Here is a 14,228-nt window from a genome sequence, read left to right as displayed (position 1 = left end):
ACAGCATTCTGTGGCAATGTATTCCACAGATTCACCACCCTCTGACTACAGAAATTCCACATCTCCTCCTAACGTCCTTTAATTCTGAGACCAAGACCTCTGGTCCTAGGCTCTCCCACAGAAGAGACATCCTCACCACATCCACTCTCTCCAGACCTTATTAGGCCATCAACACTTATGATGGCCCAATAAGAACTAATTAGGCCATCAAAATTAGTTCTCTAGCTGACATTATGTCTGTAATGACAGGGGGAAGAAGTTCGGCCCTTTTGTCCTGATGCAGGTATTGAAACTGGTTGGTGATCGCTGGGCAAAAACAGTACTGTGCACAGTTCTGATAACCTCTATAGTCAAATAGCACATTGACACAACCAGCTTCCATGTTGTGAATGCCTCCTTCAACAAAGAACCAGAGGGTTGAAGCCCAAGAGAAAAACAGAACGAGTTGGACTCAGCAGCTTGCGACTATGAGTGGGAAAGAGAGATAATTAGAAAACAATGCATTTTTTGTGCCATTAGTTGAGCTACATTTTAATTTCCTTCACTCACACACAAAATATTGCTTTTGCAACTTGAACGGCTCTGTGAACGGCTCTGAGCTCTCTGCTTCCTGGAATGTTAAATGAATCGCTGAACGTGTACAGACAATAACATTGCGTTTTTACATTCCATAAATTGGATCACAGAATTTTAATACTTTGCAAAATCAATAAAATCTGGAAGGTGATCTCTCATCCAGCTCGGCTCTGAGATTTCAACTATTCCCTCAGTAGCTGCAGGCAAACTCAGTCCACATGTAAGATGTGCTCAAACCAAACGTAACCACAGGCTCGATGCAGGGGCAACTGTGGAGCAACATGTGATTGTTTTAGATTAAGGGGGAGATATTAGGACAGATGAGATTTCACTCACTACCTGAAGCAACACAGTTTAGTTTAGTTTAGAGATACTGGCCCTTTGGCCCATTGAGTCCACATCGACCAGTGATCCCTGCACATTAACACCATCCTACACTTTTACATCTCTACCAAGCCTATTAACCCTCAAACCTGTATGTCTTTGGAGAATGGGAGGAAAGCAAAGTTCTCAGAGAAAACCCACGCAGGTCACGGGGATAACAGGAGGAGGCTATTTGGCCCGTTGGCTTCCTGGCAGCTCTGAATCCTGTTCCTTTCTACTTAATTCTCTGTGGTTCAACAACCCAGTTTCTCTCACATTTCCAGAATTTACCCATTCCGATTCTTTTTGCCACTTACCCACTTGGGGTGACTTGCAGTAGAAAAATTACCAACATGTGTTATAATTGTGTAGAGAGGTACTGCAGATGCTGGTTTATACCAAAGATAGACACATAGTGCTGGAGTAATTCAGCGGGTCAGGCAGCATCTCTGGAAAAAAAAGATGGCTGACATTTCGGGACCTGATGAAGACTGAAGAAGGGTCCTGTCCCGGAACGTCACCCATTGTTTTTCTCCAGAGATGCTGCCTGACCCAGCCGAGTTACTCCAGTACTCTGTGTCTCTTTTATAATTGATTGATTGAAAGATACAGCGTAGAAACAGGTCTTTCAGCCCACTGAGCCCATGCCGACCATTGATCACCCACTCACACTAGCTCCCTGTAAACCTACTTTTCTGTCCATCCCCCCACACACTAGGGGCAATGTTACAGAGGCCAATTAACCTACAAACCTGGCCGTCTTTGGGATGTGGAAGAAAAACCGGAGCACCCGGAGGAAACCCACGTGGTCAACAGGGAGAGCCTGCAATCTCTGTGCAGTCAGCACCTGAGGTAAGGATCGAACCTGGGTCTCTGGCACGGCAAGGCCACAGCTCTACCAGCTGTGCCACTGTGCCACCTTTGTTGAATGTGAAAGGATACCTGAGCATGAGGTACACAAGCTTGTGTGGTCAAATGGAGAGCGTGCTAACTGCACAAGGATAGCATTGGAGGTTAGGATCAAACCTTTCTTACAGTCAGGAGATTCCTCAGGGTGCGTACAGCAATGAAGGGAAATGCTGTAAAAAAAAATCCCAGAGAGGGGTATAAAATCATGAGAGGAATAGATCGGGTAAACGCACAGAATATGTGGCCAAGAGCAGGGGAATCGAGAACCAGAGGTAATAGGTTCAAGGTGACGGGGGAAAATTTTAATAGGAGGTACATACATAAAAATGCTGGAGAAACTCAGCGGGTGCAGCAGCATCTATGGAGCAAAGGAGATAGGTAATGTTTCGGGCTGAAATCCTTCTTCAGACATTTAATAGGAATTAAATTTAATAGGAATCTGTTGGGTGACATTTTCACACAAAGGGCAGTGGGTATATGGAACGAGCTGCCGGAGGAGGTAGTTGAGGCAGGGACTATTGCAATGTTTAAGAAACAATTAAACAGGAGGATGGATAGGACAGGTTTGGAGGGATATGGGCCAAATGGAGGCAGGAGGGACTGGTGTTGATTTGACATGTTGGTCGATGTGGGCAAGTTGGGCTGAAGGCCCTGTTTCCATGCTGTATCACTCTCTGACTCTAATAGCTCATCGGGCCTACACAGTAAATACTCCATGGAGGCAATCTTCGACATCTATCTACTCACTGTGGTGCACTTCTGTTGTTAGGAAGGTCTGGGTACATTCCTGAGCTTGTAAATGCCTTACCCAGTCCAGATACACTGACAGGCTCTGTGCAGAGGCTTGTCACACCCAATCCACATAATGATGGCAGCCTAGATATCTGTTGATTGAATTGAATTGACGCTAAATTGCCCACCGCACACACCGAGCGCAGAATGGTCAGCTGTTAGAAGTAATATTTATTGCCCTCTGACCCCAGCATTTAATAGAAATTCATTACACACAACAAACCGCAAAGCCCAGTGACTGTGGGGGACGGCAGGTGTCACCTTTGATCTCAGGTACAGGTGCGTGATGAAGTAGAATGCTCTTATACTGAGCATGTCAGAAGCACGAGCTACAGACCTGATTCAAAACTTGTCTTTCACTGGGTTTAAGAAGGAACTGCAGATCCTGGAAAATCGAAGATACACAAAAAAGCTGGAGAAACTCAGCGGGTGCAGCAGCATCTATGGAGCGAAGGAAATAGGCAACGTTTCGGGCCGGGGGGGGGGGGGGGGGGGACTGATCGGGGGGGGGGGGGGGGGGGGGGGGGGGGGGGGGGCGGGGACAAGAAAGGAAAAAGGAGGAGGAGCCCGAAGGTTGGGGGGATGGGAGGAGACAGCAGGGGGACTGAGGAAGGGGAGGAGATAGCTAGGACTAACAAAATTGGGAGAATTCGATGTTCATGCCCCCAGGATGCAGACTCCCCAAGCGGAATACGAGGTGCTGTTCCTCCAATTTCCGGTGCTGCTCGCTGTGTCTTTCACTGCTCCTGGTTACAGCATGGAACAGGACAGCACAGGAACAGGCCCACAATGTCTCTGCCAAACCAGGTGCCAAGATAGACTATTCTCATCTGGGCGGCACGGTGGTGCAGTGGTAGAGTTGCTGCCTTACAGCACCAGAGACTCCGGTTCCACCCTGACTATGGGTGCTTTTTTGCACGGACTTTGTATGTTTTTCCCATGACCTGCGTGGGTTTTCTCCAAGATCTTCGGTTTCCTCCCACACTCTAAAGAGTACAGGTTTGCAGGTTAATTGGCTTGGTGTGAATGTAAATTGGCCCTAATGTGTGTAGGATAAGTATTGATTTTTGGGGATCATTGGTCAGCACGGACTTGGTGGGCTGAAGGGCCTGTTCCCGTGCTGCATCTCTAAACTAAACTAAATTTAAAAATCTGCCTGTGCATGATCCATACCCCTCCATTCCCTGCATCTCCATGTACCTAAGTAAAAGCCTCTGAAATCCCACTATCTCAGCTGCCTCAACCATCAACCCTAACAACATGCTTCACCAACCTCAGTGTAAAATAAACTTGCCCCCCACATCTCCTTGGAACCTTGCCCCTTCCCATCTTTCAGATATGTTCTCTGGTCTTTGACATATCCACTCTGGGAGAAAGGTTCTGAACGTCTATCCTGTCTATGCCTCTCCTAGCTTTATATACTTCTATCAGGTTGAGCCAACAGGATAAGCAAAAGTCAACTGCTATTTCCATCTAATTCCTTGTCCCGTATAAATGAAGTGATGTTCTTGTTTCACCAGATCTAATAAAACACGTTGCATTTCAAATTGATAGTGCAGTTAGTTGAACACTGCAAACTGCAGTCGCAGTGGAGAAAGGAAGGCTGCTCTGACTAGTACGTGTGTGTAAACAAATGCTCCAAATACCTCAGTGTATTTCCCTTCAACATTCAGTACAATGACCTTTAGTCAGGGCAGGTCACACACAAAAACGTGCCTCTGCCCCAGTGTCCACAATCCCTTTGATCCCCTTGACTTTCTACAGCCCTGGAACACCGTTTGCTTATCCCCTGAATGCTACAGACAGCTCTGCTTATTTTCTGCATTTTCGGAATATGATTTCCTTTCTGTTGATTGCCCAACAAAACAGAGGGGCCAGATGGATCTGTCTGGTACCTTTTCATACCTCTAGTTTCCCTCTTCCCTGAATCTCAGTCTGAAGAAGTGTCTCGACCCGAAACGTCACCTATTCCTTTTCTCCAGAGATGTTGACTGTCCCACTGAGTTACTCCAGCATTTTGTTGTGCCTACCTTAGTTGATGAAACTATTTTTTTTCCAAAGTGCGTGGTTTAAAGTGTTTAAAATGTGAAATGGGTTCAAGAAGGGACATTTACAGAATCTAGAGCAAAACATTGCTGGAGGTACTCAGCGGGTCAGACATTATCTGTGGAGGAAATGAATGGCCGCCATTTTGGGTCGCTTTGGACTGATGAGTAATAGAGAACAAGCTGGAAAAGAGAGGTGGGAGTGGGACAAAGCCAAGCAAGTGATAGGTGGATAAAAGTGAGGGGGAAGGGGGATTGTCAGATGGTGGAGTAAGTGACAAAGGCTAGAGGTGAAAAGGATAAGGAGAGAGGAGGAGTGAACTGTGATGCCAGAGAGAGGAATATAGGTGGAAGTGGACAGACTAAGGTAGGGGGAGGGGACCAGAAACTACATCCTCTGGTACGGAAGGAGAATGGGGGCAAAATCTTCTAAATGAAGTGGAATCAGGATAATTTGTTCAGTGATGTTACCTCTGGATTTTTTTCCGTAGATGTTTAATCTATTGCAGTTTGGACAACAGTGAGTATTCATTTGTGAAGGAGATTGGGGGATATGGTTTAGTTTCAAAAATAGATGTTATTCTTAATTAAAAAAAAAAAAATAGAAGAACACAGTGCAAAGCTGTGACAACATAGAGAAGAATTGAGTTGCAGATGAGCTGTGAATACAGGAGCTGGCATTGGGTGCCTCAGGATTCAGGAGAATACAGGGCATTGGGTGCCTCGGGCACCACCTGTAGGTAATGATGACACCGTCCCTGAGTTTCATAACTAATTAGCAAAATTAAATGCAAATTTTCAAATACGCAGCTGTTGAACGAGGTCCTGTCCGTACCAATGTCATAGACAAAGAGGTCCCTTTCTCTTCAACCCATCCCTCAGATGGGCTTTCTATTTAACGAATGCACTTAGAGTTAAGCATTAAATGCTCTAAGGTCCCGACCCGAAACGTCACCTATCCATGTTCTCCAGAGATGCTGCCTGACCCGCTGAGTTATTCCAGCCCTTTGTGTCCTTTTATTTAGAGTTAAGTGTTGTGCTGAGGCCAAGGGCCAGCTCTCGGACACTTCCTCCTTGACCAAAGCCCCACAGATCAACACCACGGCACTATCTCCCAGGGTGTTATTTTACACAGTGAAATCCTCCCAGAGTTAAGCAAATCTCTGCCATTCCATGGGATCGGTCATATTTACTTAATTACCTTAACTTACATTCTACGCCTTGGGGAATGAAGGCGAGCAACCCATATCCTTTATTCGCTTCTCTATCTAACTGTGCCGCCACCTCAGGCATCTTTAGACCTGCACACCAAAGCCCTTTTGCTCCTCAACATTAGGGACAGTGTAAGCTTTCACTTGAATGCTCCATTGATCATAGTGTCATATTGCATGGAAACAGGCCCTTCGGCCCAACTTGCCCATGCCAACCAAGATGCCCCATCTACACTAATCCAACCTGCCTGCATTTGGCACATATCAGAGATATATTTATTATGATAAATATTTAGAGGTAAGTACTGTGCTGAGGCCAAGTGCCAGCTCTTGTATACCTCCTGATACATACCCCTTGCCCATGACCCCACAGATGGACATTATCTTTCAGGCTGTTATTGAATAAATAACAGCCTGTCATGATAAATATTTTACCCTTATCTGACCCCCTCCCAAAAAAGACATCACCTCACATTTTTTCAGGATTAAATTCCATTCTGCATTGCCTGATTTGCCAGCTGTTGAAATATTAATATAAAGACTACCTCCTCACTATGAACAACACCAGCAACGTTTGTGTCATCTGCCAACTTACTATTCATACATCCTGCACTGACATCTAGGTCATTACTGTATACGATAAATGGAATAGTTCCCAGCACCGATCCCCGTGGTATGTCTGAAGAAGGGTCTCGACCCAAAACGTCACCTATTCCTTCACTCCATAGATGCTGCTTCACCCGCTGCTTCACCCACTCCAGCATTTTTGTCTACCTTTGACCAGAAAGGTGCATCTCTCTCTCTCACAATTCTGCGATTTTCCCAGCATCTGCAGTTCTTTCTTAAACCTGTGGTACAGCTGGTCACAGTCACAGTCTTTCAATGACAAAAGCAACCTTCCACCATCTCTTTGTGCCCTCTTTTGGATTGAATTTTCCAATTTGCCTTCATCCGTTGGACTCTAACATTTTTGGATCAGCCTTCCATGCCTCTCTTCTGTTCAGCTCTAACTTTCTGATGTAAGGCTATTGACCTGAAATGCTGATAAATATTATCTGGCTCTCCGAACATTCCCAGCACCTGCACAATGCAGATAAAAGATGTTGAAGTTGAGCAGTACACATTTACAGAGTGCCATAGGACCAAAACCTTCCCTTCATTTCAAGCGATGATATATCAATATAGTTCATCTCCATTCACTCGCTGACTGCAGAAGCTCAATCCTGTAATCTTATGACATGTTTGTGCCATTTTCCACTGTAACTCCAGGCATCCAAACTTATAATGAAATTTGTCTTTGAAATCTTTTGCTTTGTAGTTACATATCTTGTGCAACATCTTACCTTTGTTCCTCTATCATACCTGGCCCCATATGGTTGTCATTGGATTTAGTCTGCAACTGACAACACACATATTTGGATGGGTAGGGGGGGGCATATTTGTGTGACTTCAGTTTTAGAGATACAGCATGGAAACAGGACCTTCAGCCCACCGAGTCCACAGTGAACATTGATCATCCATTCAGTAGTTCTATGCTCTCCCACTAACATAAGGTCATAAAGTCAAGTCAAGTCAAGTCACATTTATTTATATAGCACATTTAAAAAACAACTCTCGTTGGCCAAAGTGCTTTACATTTGTTATAAGTGATTGGAGTAGAATTGGGCCATTCGGCCCATCAAGGCTACTCCGCCATTCAATCATGGGTGATCTATCTTTCTCTACTAACCCCATTCTCCTGCCTTCTCCCCACAACCTTTGACACCTGTACTCTGACTTTTGCATCCACTTCCTAAGGACTATGGGCAAGTTACAGCGGCCAATTAACCCGCAAACTTGCACGTCTTTGGGAATTGGGAGGAAACCGGAGCACGCTGTGGAGACAGGGATAACATGTGAATTCCACACACAGGCCAGGATCGAACCCGGGTCTCTGCTGCTATGAGACAGCAGCTATATCAGCTGCACCACTGTGCCGCACTGATTCATATATATTCTGCTGCGGGAATCACTAATCGGCAGCCTATTTCTAACTACACTTGGCCAGCATTCTTTGTTTCTGCTATGAGCAGTCATGGTGGCAAGGTAACCCTTTCTCCAACCCTCTTGGTTTTATCACAAGTGAAACAACCACTCCCCCGCTGCATTGAATTTTCGTTTCTCCCAGTGCGTTGCCTTTAGGGGAACGGCCAACTGCATCAGGACAGAATGTGGTGCCAAATATACTCAAAGTTAGTAACAAATTAAAGAAGTAGGCCAATGCAATGGTCAGCTTCAATGCAAAAACACTGAAGTTATTATATGAAGTTAAATAGTTTAGTTTATATTAGTTTAGTTTATTGTCACCTGTACCAAGAACAGTTAAAAAAAAATAGTTGTGTGCTAACCAGTCAGTGGAAATACACTACTTCATTACAATAGAGCCATTCACAGTGCACAGATACATGATAAGGGAATAACAATGAGTGCAAGATAAAGCCAACAAAATGTGATCAAAGATAACCTGAGGGTCTCCAATGAGGTAGATAGTCGCTCAATAGATCGGTAGATAGTTAATGCCATTTATAAACCATCATCCTATTTCTTAACAATATTGCTCACTTTTTACCTAAAAAGTAAAGCATCTCATATGCAGCTGTGCATGAAACTTGTAAATTAATTTAAACAATAGAGCTGAGAACCTTTTTCTTTAGAGCTGTTTGACCTAAATGGCCAATTCATGATGCTGATTTTGCATTCTGACCTCAATATCTCTGGTTAAATCTCTCTCTCGGGTAGTTTGGTGCAGTAACTGTGAGCCCCTGACTTCCTTAAATCTCTTGTTTAAGAAGGAACTGCAGATGCTGGAGAATCGAAGGTACACAGAAAAGCTGGAGAAACTCAGTGGGTGCAGCAGCATCTATGGAGCGAAGGAAATAGGCAACGTTTCGGGCCGAAACGTTGCCTATTTCCTTCGCTCCATAGATGCTGCTGCACCCGCTGAGTTTCTCCAGCTTTTTTGTGTACCTTCCTTAAATCTCTTCACTGATTCAACATGATTGTCCATGAAACTCCGTACACATTCGTTCCTATTAATAACAATCCTCTGTTTTAGTTTAGCTTAGTTTAGAGATACAACACGGAAACAGGCCCTTTGGCCGCCCACCAATTCCGCATCAACCAGCGATCCCCGCACACTAACACTATCCTACACACACTAGGGACAGTTTTACATTCCAATGCCAAGCCATTTAACCTACAAGCCTGTACATCTTTGGAGTGTGGGAGGAATCTGAAGATTTTGGAGAAAACACCCAGGCAGGTCATGGGGAAAACGTACAAACTCCGTACAGACAAGTCAGGTTCGAATTCGGGTCGCTGGGACTGTAAGGCAGTAGCTCTACTGCAAGGCCACCTTGTCGCCTCTGTCTTTAATCTTTACCAATCCCTTGTCTACCATAGGATTTGCATTTCTATGGCACTGCATTCTTACAAGTTAGCCTAACAAATGCAACACTTTAAGTGTTTTTGAAAGTCAAACTGCAATTTCAGCTTGCTGCCTTCATCCAGTGTTGTAAACTTCAGTTGCAACTATCATGGATTCAAGACCAACTTCAGAGTCAGAGCACAAAAAATTCAAGCTGTGCGATACTGCGGGATATTGGTCACACAAGGGCAATTTACAATTTTACCAAAGCCAATTAACCTACAAACCTGTATGTCTTTGGCGTATGGGAGGGAACCGAAGCATCCACGCAGCCACAGGGAAAACGTACAAACTCCGGAGAGAGTGACCCGTAGTCAGGATCGAACCAGGTCTCTGGCGCTGTAAGGCAGCACCTCCACCGCTGTGCCACTGTGCGACCCTGAACATACACAATGAGTGAGCACCCCACAGTGCTTTTACCCCTCTGGCCACATTCCTGAAGCGCTAACAATAGTCCTGTTCCTAGTTCTGGAAATGGATCCTCAGCATTTATCTTGTCGCTGCTTCTCACCATCTCAATACCAACTCTTGTTGAAATCATCTGACATATCACACATGATCACATAAGTCAAAAGTTCCACTTCGGCACTTGTTACATTTTACAGACGAGTACTTCACTGGTGATAAGAAATGAATATTTCTACCTCATAGACTTCCAGCAGTGACAACCATGTGGCAGTCGTAACATTGAAAAAGTTCCAGTTGACTACCGGCTAATGGATGAGGCCAACATCCAGCAGGTGATGAGTTCAACTCCTACGAGAGTAAACCACGGTAATGAATGTTATAAATGCATTAATTTTCCGTAGTAGAATCAGAAGAAGGATTGAGGAAGATGGTGAGTTATCAGAAAAACCCACTGATTGTTCGCCAGGTTTGTCTATGTCATTTGGTCTGAACCCCAAGAGATTCCAGTTTCCCACTACAATATCAACTTTGAAATAACTACTGTATATGAAACTTCTTGTAATTAATGGTGTATAACAAAAATAACATTTTTTGGACCTTTTGCCACTGTCAGGATGACAAAAACAATCGCGGCCCGACCTCTTTCATTCAGAGGGTGGTGGGTATATAGAATCAGTGGACAGAGGAGGTAGTTGAAGCAGGGACAATAACACCATTTAAACCATGCTTGGACAGGTACATGGATAGAATTTAGGTTTAGAGGGATATGGGTCCAAACGAGAGGAGGTGGGACTAGTATAGATGGGGCATTGTGATCTGCAGGGGCAAATTGGGTCGAAGGGCCTGTTTCCGTGCTGTATGACTCTTTGACTAATCCTTACTTTGACTGCCTAGCCATGGGTGCCTGAGAAAATGCAAAAGCCACCTCACCAATGGCTAATGATTGGAGCCCATGATTGGATGTATTCTGAATAAATAAACGGATCGACAGTAACTTTGCCAATGTTATAATTGCCGCAGAATGTCACTGTTGAATATCCACAAGTAGAAATATCACTTTCTGGCAGAAACAAACACCTGTGATGCTGGTTTATACACAAATGAATACAAAGTGCTGGAGTTACTCAGCAGGTCAAGCAGCATCTCTGGAGAACATGGATCCAAAGTTTTGGAAATACCCAACGGGCCTAGCAGCACCTTTGGAGAACTTGGACACAAAGTGCTGGAGTAGCTCAGTCTGAAGGACAGAGTCAAATGGTTTGCAGAAGGGTCTTGAACTGAAATGTAACCTGTCCATGTTCTCCAGAGATGCTGCCTGACCCAGCATGACTCCAGCACTCGGTATCACTTTCTAGTCACCCGTAAAGCACTCACCTGCAAAATGTAACGAATGTTGGAATTTATGACTGGGTGGTTTCTGAATAAATGCAAACGGCTGATGGAGTTTATATTTAAGGAAAGCCAATTAATTTCAACATACTGCTATACAGAGAGCAAATATTCCTAATGTCATCCAAGGTAGGTCCTGCTAGCAGGAATAAACCAAGGCATAAATATTTTACCATCAGTAATTCACCTTTTACCCCATGTGGCAAATGTTGCAAATACTCTTCTGACTCTTCATCATAAAAATCACATTTATCTCAGAAAGATGTGGAAAATGAAGCCAGGAAGTGTATTCATGCCTCCAAGCAATGCCCAAAGCATATTTTTGTAATATTCGCAGCAGAAAGGATGAGATATCCAGTTCCAACTGCTTCATCACCTCTCTGCTTGAACTCAAGAACACTGAGACACAAGTGAGTCATTTAGCCCTTGATCTCTTACAGTTTTTCAATAAGATCTGCTAATCTATTACTGGAGCTCAAATACCCCCAAACTCTGAGAGCAATTAGTTACTGATTCGTAACCTACAGATAACGATGTTTCATGGGGAAGTGAAATCCATCACATTCAACATAGAAACATAGAAACTAGGTGCAGGAGGAGGCCATTCAGCCCTTCGAGCCAGCACCGCCATTCATTGTGATCATGGCTGATCGTCCCCTATCAATGACCCGTGCCTGCCTTCTCCCCATGTCCCTTGACTGCACTAGCCCCTAGAGCTCTAACTAACTCTCTCTTAAATCCATCCAGTGACTTGGCCTCCACTGCCCTCTGTGGCAGGGAATTCCATAAAGTCACAACTCTCTGGGTGAAAACGTTTTTTTCTCACCTCAGTCTTAAATGACCTCCCCTTTATTCTAAGACTGTGGCCCCTGATTCTGGACTCGCCCAACATTGGGAACATTTTTCCTGCATCTAGCCTGTCCAGTCCTTTTATAATTTTATATGTTTCTATAAGATGCTTCCTGCCAACACCTGAAGATAGACACAAAAAGCTGGAGTAACTCAGCGGGTCAGACAGCATCTCTGGAGAGAAGGAATAGATGAAGTTTTGGGTTGAGACCCTTCTTCAGAAAGGGCAGGCTCTTAACCTCAAATATCCAGTTTTGACAGCTATATCACAATGGGCCAAATTGTCACCCAAATTCTAACGATTCCATGGTTTTCATGGTAATATTTCTAATCATTGTCTGCACATTGTTCGGCACGGACTTGTAGGGCCGAGATAGCCTGTTTCCGTGCTGTAATTGTTATATGGTTATATTGTTATATGGTTACCTTGCAGGAAAATCTTTAGTTTTTGTTTCCTTCATCTATTCACGAGATTTTGCAAGATTTTCATTGTAATGGTAGCTCACCATACTTGTGCACGACAATACACTCGATTTGGCATGACTTGCCCACCTTCCATCTGATGTCCATCCTCATTCCACCAGGAAGGTCAATAATTCTGCAACTACGTACTCCAAGGACAAGAAAGCTCTGCAGAGAGTAGTGCGTTCGGCCGAACGCACTATGGGAACTTCACTCACCCCCCTGCAGGAACTATACAACAGGAGGTGCAACTCCAGAGCAAACAAAATCATGAGAGACCTCTTCCACCCCTGCAACGGACTGTTCCAGCCGCTACGGTCAGGCAAACGCCTCCGTTGCCATGCAGTGAGAACGGAGAGGTTGAGAAGGAGTTTCTTCCCAGAGGCAATTCGGACTGTAAACGCCTTTCTCACCAGGGACTAACTGTACAGAACGTTTTTCCTTCTATTATTTATTATGTAAAATAATATGTGTGTTATGATTGTGTTTATAATTTGTTTGGTTGTTTTGTTGTTCCGCGAGCATTGCCACTTTCATTTCACTGCACATCTCGTATGTGTATGTGACAAATAAACTTGACTTGACTTGACTTGACTCCATGGCTCTATAACTCAGCATTAGTTTTGAATGTTTGTTGGCAGTATGTTGACTACACTCCAGGTACTAATGAACAATCCACAATGACTGTACATCCTGTGAATGTAGGAGAGGGAGGTGGGCTAATTGAGGTATTTCAAAAGCATCCCCAACTGGAACACAAGCCTAGCCCACCATTTAATATGAACATGATCATGGCATATCCACTTTAGACCTCAACTCCTCCTCTGTGCTAAATCCACTCAGATCTCAATCCCCTGATCCTTACAGCAAAGGTCGAGATGAGGTGAGGTCTAATTGAATGCCACAGTTCCCTGGGTCTAAAGAGCCCATCCCTCAGGAACAGCACCTCATATTCCGCTTGGCTAGTTTACCAATTCAATAGAATGACTAATTCAACAGTATAAACATTGAATTCTCAATTTTTAAGTGCCTAGTGAACCGTCTCTGGTTCAGGTCTTCCAGAGATGCTGCCTGACCCATGGAGCTACTCCATGTGTCCCTGTTCCTTTGTCCTCCAGAACAGTTCCTTTAAGGTTGTTGCAATCACTACTGATGTCTGACTGATGTGCAGATTCCAAGGCCGTAAACAAAGTGCCCTCAAATCTGGGTTTCACGCTGCCAGCCCTGTTTTGTCAGGCAAAAAAAAAAAATTATCTTTATTAATCCCCCACTAGTGAATTAGAAGAAAATCTACTCAGCAGTAATTTCCTGTTTAATAACATTACTGTCTCTCTCACACGCAGGGCAACAAACAGCACAAGCACACAGCAGCAGAGATAGTGCAGGCCAACCAGGCAATTAATTATGAGCAGGCAATTAATTACCTACACCCACCACTAAAATCCCTTCTCTCAAATTTGACTTGTTGATAAACTTTTTCCCTTAATTGGATTACAGATATTAAAATCTGAGCTTGCATATAAAAGCAGCAAGTGCCTTCATCTCCATCCAGACTGCGGCAAGTAACGGCTTGATTGCCATCATGAAATTGTCACGTCGATTCTGCCCGACTGCTCCTGAATATTAACCCCTCCAAAACAGAGACCAATAAGTGCTGGTTAATCAAGGGATGTGGCTGTCCTTGCAAAAAGAAACAAAGAAACCTGGTATGTTGGTCAAGCAAATAATTAATAAGGCAACATGCAGCCTCCAGTGTTA

General features: G+C 44.2%; 1 protein-coding gene across 1 annotated transcript in view; it reads right to left on the bottom strand.

Annotated features, from left to right (window-relative positions):
• Positions 1-14,228, bottom strand: part of LOC129712347 (cell adhesion molecule DSCAML1) — a 463,662-nt gene that overhangs the window by 31,630 nt on the left and 417,804 nt on the right.

Source organism: Leucoraja erinacea, chromosome 32, assembly GCF_028641065.1.
Source record: "Leucoraja erinacea ecotype New England chromosome 32, Leri_hhj_1, whole genome shotgun sequence".
NCBI lineage: Eukaryota > Metazoa > Chordata > Chondrichthyes > Rajiformes > Rajidae > Leucoraja > Leucoraja erinaceus.
The sequence above is the reverse complement of the archived record's forward strand: the minus strand, read 5'-3'. Positions and strand labels throughout refer to the sequence as shown.